The following is a 25,135-nucleotide window of genomic DNA, read 5'->3' as shown; positions in this document are numbered from 1 at the left end:
GTCAAAATACATTTTTCAAAAGTCTGGAAATTAAGCAAAGGCTTGCAACAACCTAGGAAGCATTTATTACAAAAATATGACTGAATCTCCATAAGAAAAGTGAGCTTTGTCATATTTTAACCAGCCCTATTCTCATTTCCTTCTTCCTGGCTCCATAGGACTCTTTAAAACTATTAGCTCTATAACCACAATGAAAGCTAACAGCCTGACAGGAATACAGGGTCAGTTTAATATCTGAAAACCAATCACTATAACACAATATTAATAAATAAGGGATAAAAACACACAATCATCTCAATATACGCAGAAAAACTTCTGACAAAATCCGACACAATTTCATGGTAAAAACACTCACCAAACCAGGAATAATAGAAGGGAATTTGCTCAGCTTAATAAAGGGAATTTATGAAAAACCCACAGCTCACATCATCCTTAATAGTGGAATATTGAAAGCTTCCTCCTAAGGTCAGGAAGAAGATATTTTACTGGAGTTTCTAGCCAGGGCAATTAGATAGGAAAAAGAAATAAAAGACATCCAAGATTGGAAAGGAAGAAGCAAAGCTATCTCTATGTGCAAATGACATAATTCTGCATATGGAAAACCCTAAGTAATACACACACACACACACACACACACACACACACACACAATTAAAGCCAATAAACAAGCTCAGTATGATCACAAAAAACAAAATCAATAGACAAAAATCAATTATATTCCTATATAATAACAGTAAACAAGGGGCGCCTGGGTGGCGCAGTCGGTTAAGCGTCCGACTTCAGCCATGTCACGATCTCGCGGTCCGTGAGTTCGAGCCCCGCGTCAGCCTCTGGGCTGATGGTTCAGAGCCTGGAGCCTGTTTCCGATTCTGTGTCTCCCTCTCTCTCTGCCCCTCCCCCGTTCATGCTCTGTCTCTCTCTGTCCCAAAAATAAATAAACGTTGAAAAAAAAAATTAAAAAAAAAAACAGTAAACAATCCAAAACCAAAATTAAGAAAGCAATCTCATTTACAATAGCTTCAAAAGAATAAAATGCTTAGGAATAAATTTAACAAAAGAAGTGCAAGCCTTGTATACTGAAAACTACAAAACATCAAAGAAAGAAATTAGATACCTATGTGAATGGAAAAACCTCCTGTGTTTGAATAGCTATGGCCATACTCCCCAAATCTATAGATTCAACAAACTCTCTCTCAAAATCCCCACTGCCTTCTTTGCAGAAACTGACAAGATACCCTAAATTTCATTTGGAAATTCAAGAGACCTGGAATAGCCAAAAGAGTCTTGAAAATGAAAAACAAAGTAGTAGACTCACACTTTCTGATTTCAAAGCTTACTACAAATCTACACTAATCAAGACAGTTTGATGCTGGCATAAAGATAAATATATGTAGATCAATGGAATAGAATTAAGAGTTCAGAAATAAACCCTCACATTTACAGTCAATTGATTTTCTATAAGAACGCCACATGGCAATTCAACCGAAAAACAATAGTTTTTTCAATGAATAGTACTACTTTTCAAGTAGTAGTAATAGGACAGCTATGTATCCTATGCAAAGGTGGACCCTGTGCACATTACATACAAAATTTAACTCAATGTGCATAATATCTAAATGTAAGAGTTAGAAGTACAAAATTCACAGAAAAAAGATTTAAGTGTAGATCTTCATGATCTTAGATTAAGTAAAAGATTTTTCTAGATACAACACCAAAAGCACAGGCAATAACAACAATAGATAAATTAGATTTCATCAAAGTTAAAATTTTTGTGCTTCACTGTCAAGAAAGTGAAAAGATAGCTATGTAATGGGAGAAAAAAATTACAAGTCATATATCTGAACAGGAACGTGCATCTAGAATATATGAAGAACTCTTACAAATATAAGACAAATAACTCAATTGACAATACACAAAGGATGTGTATAGACATTTCTTTAAGAAAGACACACAAATGGCCAGTAAGTATGTAAAAAAGATGCTCAACATCATTAACCATAGGAAAATGAAAATCAAAACCACAACACTACTTCACATCTACTAGGATGGGTATAATAAAAAAGATAAATAAATGTTGGAGAGGTTTTGTGGATTTGGAACCCTTACACATTGCTAGTAAAAATGTAAAATATTGTAGCCAGTTTGAAAAATAATTTGGCAGTCCCTCAAAAAGCTTAACATTAAGTTACCATATGACACATCAATTCTACTCCTAGTTAAATACCCAAGAGAACTGAAAAGATATGTTCACACAAAACCTTATATGTGAATATTAGTTAGTAGCAGAATTAATCATAAAAGCCAAAATGTGGAAACAAGCCAAATGTCTATCAACTGATGAATGGATAAACAGAATGTAGTATATCCACATAATAGAATATTATTCAGCCACAAAGCTGACTGATACATTAATATATGCTAAAATATGGATAAACCTTGAAAACATTATGCTGGTTGAAAGATGCTGGATACAAAAGGCCACATATGGTATGACTCCATTAACATGAAATGTCCAGGATAGGAACATTCACAGAGACAGAAAGTAGAAGATTAGTTGCCAGGAACTTGGGGAAGGGAAGAGTAAGGCGTGACTGCTAATGCATATGGGGTTTCTTTTGGGAGTGATGAAGATGTTCTGGAACTAGATAGTGTCACGGTTGTGTAACTGTTCCAGACACTGCCAAATATAGCGTGTGGGTCAAATTTGCCCTACTGAGAACCACTGAACAGACCTATACATATTGATGTGGAAAGATGTCAGAGTTGTGTTATTAAATAATTATAATAATAACAAATGTAAAACAACAAAAGACTGTATTAATGTTCATTTCAAAGTTAGATCGCACTTCAGGAAAGAAGCAAATTTCAACTGGATAGGATAGGGGTAATGTGAAAAATAATTTTCTTATATATATAATAGGTAGTAATATTCTGACCACATCAAAGGTATGCCATAATGATTAAGATGTCACATGTATGAGTATTTTTCTTTTTATAATTGTTAGATGAAAGATGATTGCATCATAAAAATATTTTTTCCTGTTACATTCTGTACTTAACACAGTTCTGCAAAATATTCAGTCTGTTTTCCACAATGATTAAAGTATAATTATATAAAGAAAAATAAATCAAGCATTTGCATATTTGAGACAAGAGAATGCAAGGAGCACCTGTTTTCAACTTTAATTGCCAGAGAGAACATTGACTCTAAATTGGCTTCTCTAAAAGAAGAGACATCACCATAGTTTAAAAATACTAAGACAAAAAGAGAGAAAACCCAGAGCTTCTTTAGCAAAGTTGACCTAATAAGAATAATAATAGAGAATATAGGAATCACTAACACTGAATAATGCAGAATAATAGTAATCATCTACATTTTAGAATTCATTGGAGGGCTTTGATCATGTACTGCTTATATTAAATTACATTTAATTTCATGATCCTATTAAGTATGGCTCAAGGGATCATTCCCATTTTATAGCTAAGGACACTGAGGTTTAATAAGATTCAGGACACACAGGCAACAAGTGGCGAGACTGGGTCTTGAATTTCAAAGCCCCTATATTATACCAACCTCCCACTATTTTTTTAAAAAGATGTTCTTAAATCTTATGAAGAATTACTGAAGGGGATTGACAGTACACTTATCATGATGAGCACTGAGTAATTATAGAATTGTTGAATCACTATATTGTACACCTGAAACTAATATAACACTGTAGACTAACTATACTGGAATTGAAGAAGAAGAAGAAGAAGAAGAAGAAGAAGAAGAAGAAGAAGAAGAAGAAGGAGGAGGAGGAGGAGGAGGGGGGGAGGGGGAGGAGAAGGAGGAGAAGGAGAAGGAGAAGGAGAAGAATCATTAGTGTAGGAAAAAGTATATAACTTATATTGCATTCTTATTACATAGAGCTGAATTTTCATGCTACCTTTGCCAGTAGAGATAAAAATCACTATGGTAAGCATCTTGCACATATATTTTCATGAAACCAGGACCAAAGACAATTTCAACACAGGAATTGTGGTGGGCCCAGAGAAGCTCAGGATATGATAGCTGGCTCAATTCAAAGAGTCAGAGCAGGAAGTCAAAGCCAGAAATGCTTAATAAGTGTGGGGCCAAGATTGGAACCTATGTCTTTCTCACTACTGGCCTTGTGCTCTTTCTATAGCACCATGCTGCTTCCCATAATCCCGCAAAGCAGATAATACACATCAAACACAGGGCTCGGCACCAGCCCCAGACCCCAACTGTGCACACAGAGTACAGACAGAGAACTCAGCACCGCATTTACCCACTGCTCAGAAAAGCTGAAAGCCTCACTCCAGGAAATGATCTGGTCTGGGGCCCTGATACACGTGCAGCCCACTTGGGACACTTGAGAAGTTACTCTTTGGAAGGAGGAATCATAGATTCCTTCTAGGTGGAGGAGCTATACACGGTGTGTCTATATTTATTATTATATTTGAGCTTTACACCAGCCCATTAAACAGTAATCAAGAGTCTATTATGGTTTTATTTTATATATGAAGGGATGGAGAGTCAGAGAATTTAAGTGACTTCTAGTAGGTCACATGTCAATGAATGGGGAAACATGCATCTTTTCATTCCATAGGTAGTGTTCTTCTTATTACACCAGGCTCCTTATGTAGTCCTCATAATTTTTTCCTAGAACATGTTTTGCTCGAATAAAGTATATCAGTCTAGGCTAATAATATGTGCATCCTTCACACAATTTGTGTTGAGTTCCTTCTTGTCTTTCTCTTAGGAGTAGAAAGGAACATTTCAATAGATTTCTAAAAGCAATATTTACTCTCACAAACTGCTTCTGAATTGGAGTCTTTATTTCTGTCTGCTCTACTCTATTTCGAGAATTCCTTTAAAATGTTTCCATAGAAACACCTGGAGAAGAAAATGATGAGCTATATAACATTCTCAGTGGATGTCTTTCTGAATTTGGACATTCATTCCTCAAGAGAGTTGAGGTGGGTTTTTTTGACGCAAAATACATTTCTAAAGGGGATTCTCTTCACATGTCTCCTGAACACTTTAGGTTATAGACTCATACTCTATCATTTTAATGAAGTATTCTAAAAGTTGAGAAACATTCAAGTTTTATTAGGGTAGCTGAAGGGGGTGACCTCACCCATGTTACCTGCATTAATGACTCTCTCTGCTTAGCATCTCCACAACTTCCTAACGACCCTTCCTAACAACCTTAGGGTTGGGTCATGGAGCACTGCAAAGCACGTAGCTCTGCCCAGGCCTATTGGACAGATGACTGCGGGAAGCCTATGCGGCTGAGCTGGATGACAAAGAAGAAAACAAACAAGAAAAATGTGCACTAGAGCTCAGTGGTGTACTTGTAGAAGAAAAGAAGAAACAGATTAATCTTGATACTGGGAATTTTGCCACACTTACAAATCCTTGAGACCCAACATTTTCCCTTAATAACACATTTAACACCCAATGAATTCTCTAAAATGAGGAAATCTGATAAATGTAGAGGATTTGAAATTTCACTTATTGCTGTTTACATGACTTTATTATTTACATCTGTACCACAAAAGGCTTGAGGTGGAGGTCATAATTCTGTCAGTAGGTATGGAACTCTCAGCTTTTGTTCAGCGTATAGGGAAGAGCAATAACTAATGCTGTCTACTGCTGCATGTCCTAAATTATATGCTCTTATCTTCACTGGACAGTTTTATATTTGAAGATTTCCCTTATCCCCCTCTCGAGCTGATCAAATTGCAAAATCACTGAATGGAATTCTATGTTGGCCTCTCACATGACTAGGCAGACCTATAAATTAGCTAAGTGAGAAGGGGTTATGTATTCCAAGGGATACTATAGCTCGCTGTTGGTGAGAAGCTTTAACGCTTTTAGTCGTGGACTCTTACAGGGACTGTTTGTGAAGGAAGGTACAAAAGGACTGAACAGGGTGGTTTGGCAGCACAAAGGACTGTTCTACAACTCTTGAACTGCACATTACTAGCTTAACATGTTGCATGCTATACAACATAATGCAGAGTTAGATTTCTTTAGCTGTCACGTGTATTTCCTACAGAGAAATGGATCCTAAGCAAGACAGCTAAATCTCTGTTCCCTGTCCTTAGATTACCTCTTATTAACAAGAGCCAGTTTCTGCAACCATTGTACTACATGGTAGAGTCACCTGTGTCTTGGAAACCACTGTATCTAGCACCAGGGCACCTTTGCTTATGCTGTTCTACTTTGAACTCTCTTTCTTCGTCCCTTCCTCTTCCCCTCCCCCTCTCCCTTCCTCCCTCCCTCCTTCCCTCCGTTCCATCCTCCTTCCCTCTATTCCTTCCTTCCTTCCTTCCTTCCTTCCTTCCTTCCTTTCTTCTTCTTTCTTTCTATGGGATTCAGTTCAAATGTCATCTCCTTAGACTGCTCTAGGAAGAACTGGTCAGTGGATCCTCTGTGCCCCTTCCACATTTTTTTTAGAGTTCTACTACTGTGGTATCAGGCATGTAAATGCATCCTATGTGGCAAACATTGTTTTAACACAATGGCCACAAATATGAGTAAATACAATGTATTCCTCCTCTGGGATTCATAAGATTTGCATACTAGCTATGCATCTGATTCACCCAGTAGAATAGCATATAAACTGGAGAAGGTAGACATTGTGTTTCATTGATGTTTGCAATCTCAGCACCTCACACAAGGATTTTCACAGGAAAAAAAATGTTTAAACTGCTTATTGACTGAATTTATAGTACTAAAAACATATATTTTATTTATCAGATAAAAGGTGAATCTTAATAAAAATGTACAAATACAAAAACTTAAAAAAAATTGAACCCAAATTAGGGAATTATACATGATAGACTATTTAAATTTTTAGTGAAAAATAATACATGACTCATTGATCCATTGATTCATTCAGTTGTTCAGTTAACTTTCATTGAGATAATACACAAACCACATTAAGATATTTTCCCATTTCTGCATATTATATTGAATTTGAAAATCACATAGTAAGTTTTTTAGAATTAGGAATAAAGAGAATTTAGAATCAATTTTCCCAAATGTCTAATAAATAATGGAAAATAATGTCTTAATATAAGCAATGGCACTCATCTGGTTATTAGACATATTATTATTGTTAGTCCCTTCTATTTTGAAAAATTAGTTTACAATTTACTTTCATAGTCTGTTGGTTTTCTTTTGAATGAACACTTAGTGGATTATACGAAATTAAAAGCTGATGAAATTTGAGCTCCACTGCAAATGTTGGCATTCTTAAGTAGCTACCACTCTGTCCACAGAAGAACTCAGTAGAAGTGCCAATGGCCTGGGGTTGATGCATTCTTTCTGGAGGAAAATTAGCTTGTTGTTCTGGATGGGGCAGGGTGGGGCTAAATATTTTTGTGGAGGCAGTTTTTAGCATCTGTAAACAAATCTCCCACACCAAGTGCAGATGGTCCTCTGGACTAAAAGGAGAGTCCTCTAGAGACAGAGGCTGATGCTTCCTTACTTAAATCACAGTTTATGGCAATTTAGCACAGACTGTCTTCTAAGACAAAAAGGCAACTCATGAAACAAGAATGACCAGGCACTGACTCTCATCAAATTTAAAAGTATTTACATTTCCCAAATAGCCTTCTTCAGCATGCAAATGTAAAAGAAATAGAATGTTTAGCTTTGGAGATACTCTCCCAGGATCTTTAGGACAGAAATTGTTTATGTTGTCTCACTTTCCCAGAAGATGGTTCCCAGGTCTTTGTCAGTCAGGGTGTAATGAAAACTGCAAAGCTCTTTAAGGTCCAGAATGTGCTGCACCCCCAAGAGTGTAAGACCCCAGTAAGGAATGGACTTGACTGCGAGATGCGGTTTAATTAAGGGACACTAAACAACACGTGAGTCTTTTCATACATGATAAATAGCATTTTTATCAGCTGACTTTCCGCCATGAATGTTTTTTGAGTCATTTTTATTCCTAAGTCTTAACTGATTAGAAACCTTATTACACCTATGAAATCTCTTCCTTAAACTCAACATGTCAAAACTTAAACCCATTTCTCCTCCTCACAAATCTCTCTCGATTCTATATTTTCTACTTTTGTTAAAGATATATATCATTCTTCTCTTCATCTGGGCCAGAGCCCTTGATCTTTGACCCCTCCTTGTATCTTATCAACACTCCTCCTGCCTCCTCTACCTCTGATCAGGCATCAAGTGCCCTCATTTCTCTCTATCAGGTATCTCCTGTGTACTTCCTTCCCAATTCCCCTGCTGCCACGCTAGTTCAGGTCCTTAACATCTTTCATGTGGATTACTGCAGTGACCTAACTGATCTCTCTTATTCCAGTCTCTCCTTCACTTTCTAACCTGAGAAAAATATAGAATAGTAATTAAATGTAAGAGTGCCAGAAATAGACTGCCTGATTTGAACTTCATTCCTGGATAAGTTACTTTGTGTCTCTAAGCTTCCACTTTTCGGGTTTCCTGTGAGGCTGACATATAATTGGTGCAGTTGCTAGACACAGGTTAACTATGACTATTTACCTCCTTTTCAGGTCTTAACACAAAATAGTATGATAGCTTGTGCACTGTTTTACCCTTCCGTGGAGGCCATGAACTTCTTTAGGGTGGATGTCAGATCCTACTGGGTTTTGATTAAGCAACAATTGCGCGTGAGCTAACACACAGTAAACATAGTAGGATGGATTTTATTTATCAGGCATATGAAAATCCTGATCCAGATTATAATAATATTTACCTGAAAAGAATGTAAGCTTTGATGTCAAACACAGAGTTCAAAATCTGACAACATACAGAGACTTCTTGAAGATTCAGGACCTTTCTGTGCCTCCTTCTTTACGAGAAAAAAAAATGGCATGACATTCTCTGCAACATAGCTTTTTGTCATTTTTACTAACATAAAATGTTACTTTCTCCCTTAATATATAAATCCCTACTACAAATATGCATATAAATCCCTAATATTTTAGGAACCAATGCATTTCTGCTTTATTACTCTCTAAGCATATATTGGTTGGTATCATCATTTCCATACATGAACAGCAATCTGGCAATAGTTTGGCTAAATGCTTAATTCATTAAAAAGTCTAAAAATTAACATAATTATAAAAGAGTTCTCCAGGGAAAGGTGGATGGATACATGTTGCCTTGCATTCTTGAGAAATACAGCAAATCCAAGTAAATAAAACAGAGACATTGTTATACTTATGAAAAAAGAGACTATCTGGAAAAATTCACTGAACATCGTAATAATGAAGAGGGTAAAATATTTTACCTTCTCATTTCATAAAGGTTAGCAAAGGCAAATATATGTCTATGTTAACAAAAGCCATTCATTCATTCATTCATTCATTCATACATTGACTTAACTTATTCCCTCTGTCCCTCAGTCCCTCCAACTCCCTGCCTCCTTTCTTTCCTTCCTTCCAGATTACATGATTTGAGTGCCTTTTATGTGTTAAAAATGCTATAAATACAAAGCTTTACCTTTTAAGGAACTCAGACTGTAGTTTTAAGGGAAACTTACTTGATCATTTTAAGTAACCTCTACACCCAACATGGGTTCCAACTTAAGACTCCAAGATCAAGAGTTGCATACTCTACTGGCTGAGCCAGTCTGATGCCCCTACATTTGATCATTTTAAAATTCAGTTCTTTTTACACTGTGGCCTCTCAAAAGTGGGATAAAGAAGTATCATTAATATTGTTTTTACTTAGCTATTTCTAAGACCAAATGTATTCTTTGAGATATTGGCAATGACAGGACAATTTCTTTAAGAGGGATTCTTTTAAGCACTGATTTCTATTACGGGTTTTAGTGGGGATTGAAGAGGGACTGTTACAGTTGGAATACAGGAGACTCAGGCAACATCTCTCTGAAGAGGGACACTGTATACTTCTGACATATGACCTCCTGTCTGTTACTGAATGTTAAAGGACCTCTTTAACTGTCTCTCTATGTTCGAAACAATGAAGTAGGTGTTCTACCACAGGAAGAGAAGGACTGTGGTGTAAGCTCTGATTTCTAAGTGCTAATCTGTGTATTAGGGTTCTATATCTGCCTAGGAAGTAATTCAATAACTATTTTTTGCACCTTTACTATATGCTCTTATTGTGGGGAACTTCTTGAAAGTACAGATTTCATGAGATCTACTCCTAGAACTTCACATTAGGTTGGTCAGAGATGATATCTCCAGGTAGGGTTTACCAGATAATTCTGATGTTCCATGAGGTTTGGGACTCCCTGAGAGGGTTTGTGGGTTCCACATATCCTTATGGACCAGAGCTGCCCGGTGTGGGCAGCCAGTTCAGAGGCAGCAGGCAATGGTGCCCAATGGAACATTCAAGTAAGGGGGCTGCACTGCTCTAATGATATGTGAGAAAATGTTCCCTTCTCTCTCCTTGAGGAATATTTGGTTTGGGAGGCAAGACTACAGGCAGGGTTTCAATTCCTTCCAATGAACTAGGCAAGGGATCAGAGAACCAACATTTGGTTTCTGTTGGTGTCACATTTTTCCTTTGGGTGTGGCTAATGGTCTGGTTACACCTTTGCTAACTTATGTCTGGTCATTTGTATATATTTCAGCATTCTTTTCTATTACTTTTCTATTACTATAACTCTATTGCTACAGAATACCATTAACATGGCCCATAAGAGAAAGATCTTTTGCTCCCAAAATTGTTTGGATGAATTTTTCCTACCTGGTTGTTGGTGAGGATATTTGTGACTAGGAAGTGGCTTTCCTATCACAATCAACTGCTTGGTCTGGTTGTGATAATAGTGGGAAGTGACAGGGAGTTTATATTTGAAAAGATTCTGTGACATTCTGCTCGGTATATAAAAGGACAGTGCCTATGGACCTCATTTGGTAGAGAAATTTACTTAGCTCCTTGCTTGTGCATTTTAAGTTAATTCTGTTTGGAGAATCAATCAGAAGGTTGTTCTATCCCAAATCAAGTATTCCTTAGGAACAATGAAGAGATAAATTAGTACGTGAGTGGATCAGCTGTCAGGTATTACATCTTATGTGGGTTCCAGTGCATGCTCTGGGAAGGAATATTTGAGAGGTTTGAGTTCTTCTTTCATTTCATCTTAGTACTAAACTAAACAAGGTTTTCACAGGATTTTTTGAAACAATGTTATGTTTGTTCTTATACTGTCAAACTGTTTTTGCTGGTATTTGCGATGGTGAATTTTCTGTGAACATTTGAACAAAAACTGTTTGCTTGTAATGTTTGATATTTCTCGGCGCATACTGGCAACAAATAACTTCACTCTCCCAGAGAATATGGCATCAAGAGCGTTTATCAGGATCACATTGTAATCCAAGCAGACATTTCCTTCTCCTTTTAAAATGCATAAATATATCTACAGCGTGCATTGATAGGACATGGACTCTAGTGAATAAATTTTGAGTAGCCCTTCAAGGAGCCTAATCATTTTGCATCTTGATTGTCTTCAGATCAGATGGAACTTATTTTTATTAGACTTAGACTCACTAATATTTTCTAGTCATTGCAATTTGTATAATTGTTTCCAATTAGATCTAATGTATAATAAAGGGATTGTGAGCAAAGGCTGTGGCGCGCCTCCTGAATCGGATGTTACCAACATGTCCTTGTGATTTTCCAAGGAAATTTGGTCACTCTCTCTGAAATTGTGCATGCAACTAAAACCGTAACACAGCATTCTATTCTGTTTGCTTCTGTAGGTAAGGAGGGGACTCTGGCTCTGTTTCTGCGGGGCTGTGTTTTGTCAGAGATGTATACAGCTGGACTATGTGCTTGGGGACTGAACACACCTGACGGCACAATCATGTTAGCAGCTGCCTCATTAAAGTCCCTCCACTGTACCCATTGCCATTAAACTAAAATTGGGTGACTGGGATACTCTGAACAGCAATTGTTAAATTAAAACTTTTTCCATTACATTTTAGTGCCTAAAATCTCGTTAATTATTGTTTATAAAATCTCCTCAGTCACCAATTGCTGTAATAGGGAACAATTTACACATATATATCTTAGCTTAATAAAACGGGCTGAAATTTCATTTTGTAATGCCTACTAACTAAGGACAAAGCAAAGGAATTACATGTTAATAACAAGGGCTAATGTCTATTGAATTTCACATATAGTGCAAATACTGAACTAAAGGGTTTTACCGTATTATCTCATTTATTCCTTTTGACAACCTGCGAGAATCCTGAGGAACAAGCACGCTCCAAAACTTGCCCAAGATCATGCAACGAATAGGTGGTGAAGGCAGACTAAATAACAGACTAAATAAATTCATGACTTGAAAACTTTATAGCCACAGGTTCAAAGTACAAGGTTGAGCATGGCTCCGACTCTTTATTAAGCAGGGTAGTTAGGGATCGACTTTTTCATTCTCTTTCTCTTTCACTCTCACTTCTCTCTCTGTGATCAGGGCTCCCTCCCCATCAGCAGCACCTGCAGCTCTTTTCTCCCCCAAATCATCTCTCTGCATTTCCTACCTTCCAGCTCTTTTCTTCCCCAAATCAACTCTCTGCAACTCCTACCTTCCATTGTATGACCATTTTTCTATCTCTACATGTGCAGTTTGTTCTCTCAGTCCTCAATTCGATTTCTTGGGTGTTCAGAGTGATTTGACATTTATCTAGCTGTGTTCGAGGGATGAGGCAAGCCTATGGTTCCCCTACTCTTCTGCCATCTTAACTCCTCTTATCTAAGTCAACTTTTTCAAAGTGTGGGTTTTGTCAATACTTTGTATTTCTATACCATTTTCCACTGTACTATTTACCCTAGCACCCCAATATTATGAGGTATATAGGTATAGTAGTATTGTCTCCTACTTATGGAAAGGACTTCTGCCTGAAGCTGCTGAGTGTGGACTAGAATCAATCTTCTAACTCCATGAGTTGGGGAGGGGAGGGGCACTTTCTATTGAATCATATTGTCTCCCTCTGTAGGCCAATCCAGTCTTTTGCTAACTATGATATTCAGTGGGCAATAATTCAGAAAAAAGCAAGCTACCAAGAGTACATTTTAATACTGCTACATGTTAACCCCAAATTTCCAAATATCTCATAAGCATTCACTAAATTTGTAAAGAAATGTCTTATTTGTAATCATAACCAAATGGGTGGACATTTGAGATGTAACCTTTTAAAATTATTTTTTAATGTTTATTTCTTTATTTTGAGGGAGAGGGGGAGAGAGAGGGAATCCCAAGCAGGCCTGACATGTGGATGGGTGGAGTGGTGGTGGGGGGGAACCCTCGAGATCATGTCATGAGCGGAAATCAAGAGTTGCACGCTTAACCAACTGAGTCGCCTGGGCGTTTGAGATGTAACTTTACTGAAAGACACTGAACATGAGTGGTGGTATACACTGGGAAAAGTATGTTCGGTTTTTACTGTTTCAAATAAAATATGTGAGAAACCCAGAAAAAGCAAAACCATCATAGCAAAACACTCAATCCATAGTAAAATTTTCTATGTATATGAATTGTATATGAATTGCGGTATAGATATTCTAGCAGTCCAAAGAAAAAACGCTTACCTGTCTATAAGGTAAACAAAACCCTTCAGAACTTTTCATGACACTAAGGTATAAGTAAAATTTATTTTGTCAAGTCCTCACAACAAGACTATTGTAAAACGTATTGTAAAGGTAGTGCTAGACAATGACCTACGGAAGAAACCAGATGGCAATGAAATGGTGCCAAAACTTCATTCAGTAAAAAATCCTACCACAAGGAACACCGCTACGGTTCCCATATACAATTTTACGAAGGCCTGAATTGATCTGAATATTAGAAGACTCAGAAAATCGCACCACAAATGTGTCTGTGGGGCCACCTATACTTTTGAGAATCAGATGACAGCTATGATTGGAAGTTCTCTCTCCTAAAACAGACACAAAATTACAGCTGCAATATATTTAATGAAAAAAAAATACATGTAGAACTAAACACTTAGTGGCATTCTTTATTCCCGGAAACCCAGTCCTCACATCCCTCCAATAAATAAATGGAGAGTTTAATGTCCCATTAATATTTGCCACAAGCAGGCTTTTGGTAAGAATTAATAAGGATTTGAAGGCTGAAATCTGACAAAACTCTGTATTTTTTTGGTGACTGATCAAAGGGAGATAGAATCCACTGTGAAGGGGACGAAGTTAAGAGCCTTTATGAAAATTAAGGAGCACAACCAACACATGAACTTTGGGCCTCTCTCAGACTACAAGTGTATGAAATGGCAGTAATAAGAAGAACAATAATACCATTATTGAACACTTAGATGCTCCTAACTCAGGTTTCCATTCAACTTCATAACATTAATTATTAGCTACTAACATATTCATTCTACATAGAAATAAACTGGAGAACAGTGAGGGCAAGTAACTCGCCCAAGGTCTGACTCCAGATATGATACCTGAATTAACACAATTCATTTTGAAAGATTTCAGATCTACATTTAACAAAATGTGGCATTTATTTTCCCTAGAGAACAAATTGTTTTAAAACAGATTGAACTCATAAAAGACAAACTTTTGTATTAAAATGGATGTCAAAATAAAAAAGTAACAATCATAAACTTTATTTTACTACCTGCTGCCTTGTCCTACTACTCAAGGATTTTTAGGCTCAGTGAGCTGGAAAGCACTTCAATAGTGACTCTGTCCCCTTGCAAATGCTTTGACTTAAATGGTTGTCAAACGTTCTTGGTCCCATGGTTTTAAAAAATCTACAGCCTAATCTCACAAAACAGTCTACCAAGTTCTTCAATATATTTATGTATATTGTATATTATATGTACATTTTGGTGACAGTGGTAATTAAAATTTAAAGTCTAAGTTTCTATTTATTCATGTGCTATGCATATTCATCATTCATGTCAGATACTTATTTTGTGCCATGAATTTATCATATCCTAGTGAGTATTTATTCCAGTATGTACTTATAATTCTATTATTCATTATTTATGTTAAATAATTAAATTCTAATCTCAGAAAGAAGATTCTCTAACTATTGTGTGACTGAGTTCAGCTTTGTTCAAATAAGCATTGCCTGCACACCTGTGCTAGCTCCTAATTTTAGGGTTAAATAATATGTGTCAGTTTGGGCCCGTGTCCTCAGAAGAATGCTTCCGGGCTGGCTTATGAGAAGGTGTCTTTTGATGAATGTTTTATTGCCTTGCTTTATGATAGCACACATTTTGTTTTTCTTTAAGATAGCACACATTTCAATTTTGGTTTTTCAAAGTTAGCACAAGAGATAATGCTCTGAAACCCGAGGCATCGCTATGTGAAGCATTATTGAGTAAAATACTGCCAGACAGGCAGGTGGATAATTATGTCCCAAACCCAAAGAAATTAAATAAGGAAAATGTTAAAATATACATTAGGCAACGGTATAAAATTAATTCAGCCCTCTTCCTGTTCCTGTCTCTTTTGTCACTCCTTCTTCCACCCCCTTATAAAGTTTTCATTGTAATTGGTGAGCGAGTGCAGTTTTCTTCACAAGCTTGCGTTCCTGTAGCCCATGTTGTCAGGAGGAGGTGGGAGCAGATGCAGCTGTGAAACAGAATCAAGTCCCATCTTCCCCGATAAATAATGGGGTGAACAGTGCTCTGCTTTCTACAAGCAGCTTCCTTTTAGATTCAGTTTTAAGATAATGGGCCCAAACCAAGTTTCGATCCTGGATTCTAGTCTGAGAGACACGCTGAGGAGAAAGACGCTCATCATTGTTGCCACAAGGGCCCTGGGTATAAATCCTGGGGCATCCAAGAACTAAACTAGCCCCTGAGGACCTTTGCCTCTAGATGTAGAATCCAGTCCCTTGCCATACAGGCTTCATTTGGACCACTTTAGGTTTCTTTCATTTTTATTTTTCTTAATTTTTTTAAATTTATTTTTTGAGAGACGAAGCCACAGCATGAGTGGGAATGGGGCGGAGAGAGACACAGAATGGACCACTTTGTTTTTAACATACTGACAGATCAGGAATCAGAGGGCGCCATTCCCAACAACCCTGCTGTGTCCCCTCCTGGTCGTCTCCATCCATCCAAGGAAAATCACTGCCTGATTCCTAATCTCAAAATTCAAACCTGAAGTTAAAAAAAAGTTTTTGAAACACATACATCAAGAAATCTGCATTTCTGCCATCTTTTGAGAATCAACTAGGGCAACTCTGAACACTGGGTGTGTGTTCTCTGGAGGCAGCAGCCGCTAAAGGTGGGGAGGCTGTCCCTTGGAGAGGCCTGGACTCTCCTGGTCCACCTGCTCCACACCCTTATGTTGTCACCTGCCTGGCCCACTGGTAGAACATCTCCCAACATTTGCCTTTTTCCATCTTTCAATCCCAATTTCAATGTCTTTGTAGTTTTGGCCACTCTGAGCCTTCTGTACAAAAGGTGGTATTAGGTAAATAAATAAGGAAATCAAAAAGAAGAAAAATATAACACACACACACACACACTTGCATAGTTATTTCCCTTTATTTTTATTCCTAGATGCAATAAAAATAAACTATCACTGTATATGCCCTTCAAAGGGATGTAATTCATTCATAACATTTTAATTCTGGTATTTAGGATTACAAAATGTGAGTCATAATGAGACAGGGACTTTTAAGTTACCTTCCATACACCTGTTAGAATATAATGAAATAATAGTAACATCACTTAAAGTCAGAAATGCCACTAATTCCTCACTTTACTTGGGTAAAAGTCTAATTAATTTTAATGTGAATTTTTATTACATAAAGAGCATAGGATCATGTAAATCATAACTGTATAAACATTCAGCTGAGGAGAGGGGAGCGTTGATAAATAAAAATAGATAGTTCTGCTATTTACTGGGCAAAGAGGTGGAGAGGTTGTCCTTTCTCTGACTGACATTTTTGTACTCATAAATGAACAGGAGTACAAACATACATTGTAAAAGTATATGCCACATACCCTTAGCTTCTAAACACAGGTCTTGGCCTTCAGGATCTATCACAAAATCTATAGGAGGTATCTATAGATTAGCGTTTGTGAATCTTACTAAATTATTTTTCCTATTATTTGAAACACTAAAAAATTAAAGTGACAAGAATAAATGGGACTGTAGTTTGGACCACACGCATAATTATAAAGGCAGGGTTATGCTTCATGAAAATGGGGCTTTGTGAAGATAGAAGCTTTATAAAACTGAAAGTGGTTGTTTTTCATCATTACATAGCAAGTCACAGAGTGACTGATGTTACAAAAAGAAATGTTGAAAGAGAAAGGTTATTTCATCTCTGATTCATTTAATTTTCTTCCTTTCTCTCTCTCTCTTTCTTTCTTTCTTTCTTTCTTTCTTTCTTTCTTTCTTTTTTTCTTTCCTTTTCTTCCTTTCCTTCCTTCCTTCCTTCCTTCCTTCCTTCCTTCCTTCCTTCCTTTCCTTTCCTTTCCTTTCCTTTCCTTTCTTTTTCTTTCTTTCATCCAAAAGACAGATATGTCTGTTAAGAAATCTGTTCACCTGGAAAAAAATCCTGTAAGTCATTAGAATATGCATTTCCTTGTCACTTATAACCACATGAATAAACCATTGTTACTGATCGTGAAACAGATCAAGAAGAATAGTATATAGCTGCCTTCAGGCTAAAATTTTGAAAAATTATGACACCTTTGAAAAAAAATTAGTATTCTTGGTGTCTACTTGGCTAGGTTAGAAATGGAATCTGGGAAAGATTTCTATTTCCGGTTTTCCCTTTCTGAATCTCTGACTCAATATATTTCTCAGCTAGATTTGGTGCATTTTAAAGAAATATCTGTGGCCTGAATTAGAGGTCTTGGAAACTTTAAGAAAAATACCATACTCATCACTAGTCTTTTAAAAGATGTTTGACTGAAATTGCAAAAATAGATGCCGGCTTCCTGTTTGCCCTTGTAGAAAATGTTTACAGCAGTCACGCATCAAACATGCTTAATTTATAGAACGAAAATAGTGGATATATTATATATATGTACGCAGATAATATCCCCTTATCTCCTGAAAAAAACTATTAATAATCCATGTTTGTATTTCAAGTAGAAATGTAAAGTTAATTTAATAATGTGGTATAATATTGGATCTATTCCAAAAACAAAGAAATCACCTATATTTAGTTACTTTGGGGGCCTGCTTAGGAAGTTGTGCCTGCTTCTTTAATGAAAACAGAGTGTTATTTCACCATGATAAAGATCTTGAAGAAACTTGAAAAGTAAGGGTAGGCCTAGTCTAAATGAAACCATTCAAGCAGGGCTATGAATGTGCCTTTGGCAGAGATTTATAACATCTACTTAAAATGCTACCCTGGTAGGAAATGAGAAGAAAAAGAGGAAAAAAAATCCTCTGAAAGTCAGGAAACCATTGAGAAAGCACTGAAAATCTTAACAATAAAATACTGCAAATCACTAATAATTTATCTTTAGCTGTTTGACAGTTGGTCTGCAAAATGCACAATTATGTAGACTTTTACAGAGTAGAAAAGAGAGAATTATTAAAAGTAACAGAGTAATTTTATGCCTTACAATTTCTGATATAGGTTCAGTTTATAGTAATTTTGATAATAACGCTGTATCTTACAAGTTCAATTATGGATAAGGATTTTGGTGAATGTCAAGTGTAACTAAAAATCTCTTTTTTCCTTTGACAAAAACAAAGGCCAAAAAAAAATAATGGTGAGAATTTCAGGATTTAAATAGAAAAAAATGAGAATTGTAAAGCCTTCAGTAAAAAATAATGAGGGTCTGTATCACTAGTTTAACTTCAGAATATTTTTCTTTTAAAAAAAATTTTACGTGAGTATGGCTGACACAGAGATATTATATTCGTTTCAGGTATATAGCATAGTGATTCAACATCTTGATACATTAAGCTATGCTTACAAGTGTGGTTATCTACATATGTGTGATTTTCATAGGAAATGAGTACAATGTCTTTATTTTGTAATTACCTGGATTTTATGCATGTGCACATACATGTTTGTATGTACTTGTTTATAGGCAGTGTAGGTTTTGTATTGTATGATATATAAAATACTTAGCATTCTGATAGTATAATACTTACAATGGAAAAATAAATTCATATAGACATCAAAAAGAATAGTCCTGGCATTTTTCTTAAGAAATGATTATAAGAGTGAGTTCAGAATTTATAGACTCAGCTGGACTGACCCATATGACTATTAAAAGATCAATCTTAAAACGCTACCAATTCAACCCAGTGAAACCTGAGTAATTTTCTCATTAATGTGGAAGAAATGAATAGACAGTGATGGCTCATAGACAACAGGAAAGATGATCTATTTTACCAGAGATGAATTTACAAGAGATTAAGACACATTCCTATTGCTTTCAAACATCACTTTTGGTACGTGGGTCCAAATATAGCTTCATGTATCACTGACTATGTTTTGTCTATAGTCCCCTGATCCAGCTTCTTCATTCCCTGCCTTACTTCCTGTAATTCATTCTTTATCTACTTGTAAGGATGGCACCTGCCCTCTATTTGTTTCCTACCTTCCACTCTCCTCTTAGTCCCTAGTGTGCGATTTCTTCTCTCCTTAATATATGGTGCAAACAAATCCTCCTCCAGTCTACCTGCATTTCAGGCCTTGGCTTCCTCTACAAAGTCCTGACATGGTATATTTCTCTGCATTCTTTCCTCTATTTATTCTGTCTGCCCAAGGCGTGCCTGCCAAGTGAACAAACTCACAAACTTCCACTTTCACATGTTTTAAGAGTTTCAGGGGTGCCTGGGTGACTCAAATGGTTAAGCATCCAACTCTTGGTTTTGGATCAGGTCCTGATCTCACGGTCATGAGATCGAGCCCTGAGGCAGGCTCCACACTGGGCATAGAGCCTGCTTAACATTCTTTCTCTCCCCCTTCCACTCTGGCCCCCCTCTCCCTGTTGCTCCCTCTCTCTCTCAAAATAAATTCAAATTGGACCACATTAACCCCCCGTGTTAACTATGATGCCTTTCTTTACCTTTCACCTGTTGTCCCCCCTTCTCTGCCTGTGCTCTTCCATCAGTGTTTCCCTGTGAATCCAAGGGACAGATAGGTGAATTTTATACTACCATACTATTTCCCAGCATGTTTTCTTTTTTATGTCCCCACACTTCATGTACACAAAAAGCAAGCATTAGTAATGTCACTATTATACTTGACCATTCCCAAGAAGGAGAAGCACACCATGTAGGTATCAGGAACTCAGAAGTAAATCTATAGTTTGACAAAGCCCTGTCTAACACAAATTTTCTCACTTGCTGTCATCCGAAAGAGGGTATGCTCACCTAGGTGAAAAAAGTCATTGCTCTCATTCATACAAATATACAAAAAAAAAATCCTGTCTCCGTATAATTTCCTTCTTTTTCTACCATTGAATTTTTTTCATTTCAGTGATGAGCATTACAATAAGTGTTTTTAACAAGCCCAATACAAATGCACGTTTTCAGCTTTTTGTTTGTTCATCTCTTGTAGCTAATATTTCATCTTTTACCCAAAGTGTGCATGTGCATGTGCATGTTATACATGGAGATGTGCAAAAAAGTGAGTCCATGTACTTAGGATTCCCAGTAAGGGTTAGAATTGCTGAGAGTCATATTGTGTTTCTGTGATTTGGGGAAAACTGGGGGAGTGTCTTTCCAACACAAGGATGTTTCGCAGGCAGCTAATGTCTAAATGGGTCCCTTTATATTGCTCCCAATATACTTGTTTCAAATACTAACATGTTCAGTTTTTTTCACTGATAGTTTAGAATGGCACCGAACATAAAATCCATCTTAGTGGAGTGAATGCTTTTCTTCTTACTGTTAAGAGAGTCGGTTTGGAAAATTACAACATGAGTCATCTAAGAAATAACAGCAGGGATACCAGCAAGGAAACTTTAAAATGTGCTGAAAGAGCCACCAAAATGTGAGAGTAAAAATGATCAGTAAAAGCCATGACCGAACACAATCAATAAATGACCCAGGTCCAGGGACAGTTTTGGGAAATGGATCTGCATGGAATGCTAAACTAGTGATACACAAGGGCAGCATATGTGCTATGAGGTAATTCAAAATATAACTTATGCTCCCGAAGAGGATAGAAAGCTTATTTATATTATTAAAGCATGCACTCCATATGTCTCTGTCGATTGTGCATTCCAGATATTTACCTCAGTTTCACAAGAATTTCTCAAGGGAATAAAAATTGATATGATTAACACCTTCTGAAATTCTACTGGGTATATTAGCTACTTCCTTTTCCTTCCCAAGACAGTGTTGGATCCAACGACCTCCCTGATGTCCTGTGGTTTCTTCCCAGTTGAATTCTTCAGACATTAGCCTGAATGGTTAACTAAATTTTTGCATGGTTCTTTTTCTTCTGCAAAGCTTAATGTATTCCTATAGTTTCTTGTCTTTAAGAAGGTATTTTTTCGTGGGGGGGGGGCGCCTGGGTGGCTCAGTTGTTTAAGTGTCCGTCTTTGGCTCAGGTAATGGTCTCCCAGTTCATGGGTTTGAGCCCCGCGTCGGTTGCTGTGCTGACAGCTCAGAACCTGGATGGAGCCTGCTTCGGATTCTGTCTCCCTATCTCTCTCTGCCCCTCCCCAATTAATGCTCTGTGTCTCTCTGTCTCTCAAAAATGAATAAACATTAAAAAAAATGTTAAGGTATTTTTTTTACTTGATTTTCTTCCACTACACACACACACACACACACACACACACACACACGGTGATTATGGACTGAACTCTATTCTCAGTATTTCAGAATGTGACCATTCGGAGATAGGGTCTATAAAAAAGTAATTCATTTAAAATGAAGCAATTATGGTGGGCCCTAATCCAATATGACTGTTGTCCTTATAAGAAGAAATCTGGACACAGTGAGGTACAGAAGGAAGACCATTTGAAAACATAGAAGAAGACAGTCACCTACAAGCCAAGGACAGAGACGTCAGAAAAAATTAACACTGCCAACACCTTGACCTTGGACTTCTAACCTCCAGAATTGTGAGAAAATAAATTTCTGGTGTTCAAGCCATTCAGTCTCTAGTACTTTGTTATGGTACAACTAGCAAAATTATACAATATATAACACACACATGTAACTGTGTGTGGGTTTGCTCCAAATCAACGATCTGTAGTTGTTTCAAAAATTAAATAACATTATTACATACTATAAAACTCAGAAGGAAAAAAATATTTTTATTACATCTGTGGGAAATTTGTGAAAATAATCAAGAAGAAGAGAAAATGTTGGTGAACATGGAAAGGATTCTGCATTGTGGAGCATATTGGTCAGAGTAGGGTCTGAAATAAGGCAGGAAAATGTACACTATATTCCTTTATCCATGCTCCTAACATGGATTGAGTTCTTATCAATTACCACCATTATTACTAGTATCTATTCAACAGTGACTATGGGTAAGTCACTCTTCTGGGTCCATAGGTTGTACTGCAAATATGTTATATGTTTTCTGCCTTGCAGCATAGGTTGTACTGCAAATATGTTATATGTTTTCTGCCTTGCAGCAGTATACAGTGAAGCTAGGAAGAAGATATGCACATGTTACACACGCACACAGATACAGAGAGAGCTCCAGCGATGGAAACCAGGTAAGAGAGATTAGAGTTAAAAGCTAAGAAAACTATAGGAAGCCATTTGAAAGTTCCCTGGGTTATATACTGGCTGAAAGCAAACTTGGAAAGGAAGGAAAGAAAATGAACACCATAGAGAACAAAACACTGCCAGGCCAGCACTGAGGCCAAAGATAAGACAAAAGTTGGCCAAAAGATAAAGAGATGTTTTCAGGGAAAAATTATTTACTTACATATACTTTTATTATTCTTTAAAGATTTGCCGGCCCATCAATTTAATCCTTGGGAGTCTGGAAGTGGATAGGATCTCTGAGGATGAAGGTGAAAGGGAAAAAATGAGGACAAAAGTAAAGATCTTGAGGGAAAAGCACACTTTATGCAATGTGTAGGTAGAGAAATACTCATGAAAGACACAGAGGAGAAGCAGTCTGAAAGCCTAGAAGAGAATCAAGACCTTGGGTGTGACAGCGGAGCCTGGGTGGGCTCAGTCGATTGAGCATCTGACTTTGGTTGAAGTTGTGAACTCACAGTATATGAGTTCAAGCCCCATATCTGTTCATGAGTTTGAGCCCCTTATCGGTTTGTGAGTTCAATCTCTGTATCAGGCTCTTGTCAGTGCAGAGCCCACTTTAGATCCTCTGTCCTCCCCTCGCCCATCTCTCTCTCTCTCAAAAAACAAACAAACAAACAAACAAACAAACAAACCATAAACATTAAGGAAAAAAAAGACCTTGGATGTGACAGAATCTAAGGCATGGGAGAAGCCAGGAGGGGCTAAGAATAGAAAATGCAGTCAAAAGTGAAGGAAACCACAGACTACTTTAAGGAGCAGGTGATCACTTTAAGAGCAGGCGATCATTTGTGACTTTAAAACAATATTAATACAGGATGAGGACAGAAACATAACTGCAGAATATTAGAATGTGGGGGTCAATGTGATAGCAAAAAAACAAAAATTTAGGTCTGCTAGAATTAAAAAATGGAAGAGGAGCTATTAGGAGAAGGGTCACATGATTTTTTTATCACGATGGAGAGGTGTTTGGATCTCTGAGGGGGTAGCCAGGAGGAAGTGATGAACACAGTTGCAGTACTGGGGCTAGAAGAGGTCATGGGCAAAGGTTTTGAAAAATCCAATGAGAAAAGGTCAGGAGCAATGACACTGCATTTTCCAGATGAAGAGTGATGTATATTATCCTTAAATATTAAGAGGGTCAAGGGCTTTCTTTTCTTTTTCTGTTACATTTTGGTAAGTTGTAAAGATCTACCAATTTTGGATTCTAGGCCAATAGTTTGCTGCTTCTCCATCTTACCCACTCTCTGTTTCAGCAGAATACTAAAGTTACAGGCCACATTTTTCTTCTGTGAGGAAAAAATGTAGGTGGAGGATTGCTTCTCTCCACACAGAAAGGAACTGAATTGCTACTATTTCTGGTCCTTGTTGTATTTTATTCATCTTTTACGGTCTAATTAGATCTCCATCAGGATACATTTTTTACTCCTTAGCACAAAATAAGACATTTTAAGGTAGGATTGGATAAGGACTTTCTGTCTTAAGCTCTTCAATTCAATCCATACCCTTCTGTGTAGTACCTACTGGGTGCAAGGAACTGTCTGTGTTAAGGGCTGACTATGATAGAACTTTACAAGAGCCAGAAATTAAGTATTTTCTATGGGGCTTCTATAGGCAAGTGAGAAACAAACTATAAACTTGCTTTTAGAAAAAGGAACATTATACTGGCTCTAAAAACTACAATCTGCTGACACTGCCACTAACTTAGAAATCTGGTCAGAACAGAATGGATAAGTGAGTATTCCTTACTATTTCATTTTCTAATTAAGCATTACATTAGGAATCATTTAATCTTGAGTTCCCAGAAGTTTCAGTTTCAAATTCCAGTTCAGCAGACTTATAGTATATATTTTATTTATGTCATCTCAATAATTTGGGAAATAGTTGTCATATATGAATTCTTAGGGTTGAAATGCAATGTAGACATTACTTCATCCAGTCTTCTACTGAATTTAGGAATTCATGCTCAACCATCCTCACATGAAGGTCAATTCGCCTTTTGTGTGTGTGTGTGCGTTTAGAGATGGGGAGCTCACTACCTTTTCAGGTTGATCATTGTGTCAGAATAAAAACAAGCCCACATACTAGAGTGATACAAGTTATTTTGGGCTGCATATTACAAAGCAGAGAGTATAAGATATTAAAGTACTTTGTCAGACATAAAAAAAAATGGCTTCCTATTATTTGACCATGTCTTTCTCATTAGTAGAACACAAGTTGTAAGAAAAGGTGAATTTTGTAAATGCGTTCAAGAATCAAAAGAAACCATTAGACATTTGAAACAGGGGTAGGTGTTCATCAACAACACAGGACGGTCTGCATAATTATCATTTTGGGGATTCAGTGTCCTAATTCTGATTAGTGGGTTCTGCTAGGTCCCAAGTTTGGGTCTGCTTTGCTGACTACATGGGGATCAGAAGGAGGGCAGCGGGAGGGGAAGGGGTAAAAAGGGTGATGATGAGAAGGGAC

The 25,135-nt window shown here is 37.0% G+C and overlaps 1 protein-coding gene across 1 annotated transcript in view; it reads right to left on the bottom strand.

The window, feature by feature from the left end:
* Positions 1-25,135, bottom strand: part of KCND2 (potassium voltage-gated channel subfamily D member 2) — a 486,280-nt gene that overhangs the window by 139,756 nt on the left and 321,389 nt on the right. The window lies entirely within an intron of this gene.

This window comes from Lynx rufus, unplaced genomic scaffold, assembly GCF_022079265.1.
Source record: "Lynx rufus isolate CCGP_SWC_20201006 ecotype Redwood Valley unplaced genomic scaffold, mLynRuf1.p SCAF_4, whole genome shotgun sequence".
Taxonomy (NCBI): domain Eukaryota; kingdom Metazoa; phylum Chordata; class Mammalia; order Carnivora; family Felidae; genus Lynx; species Lynx rufus.
This window is presented reverse-complemented; position numbering and strand designations above follow the sequence as displayed.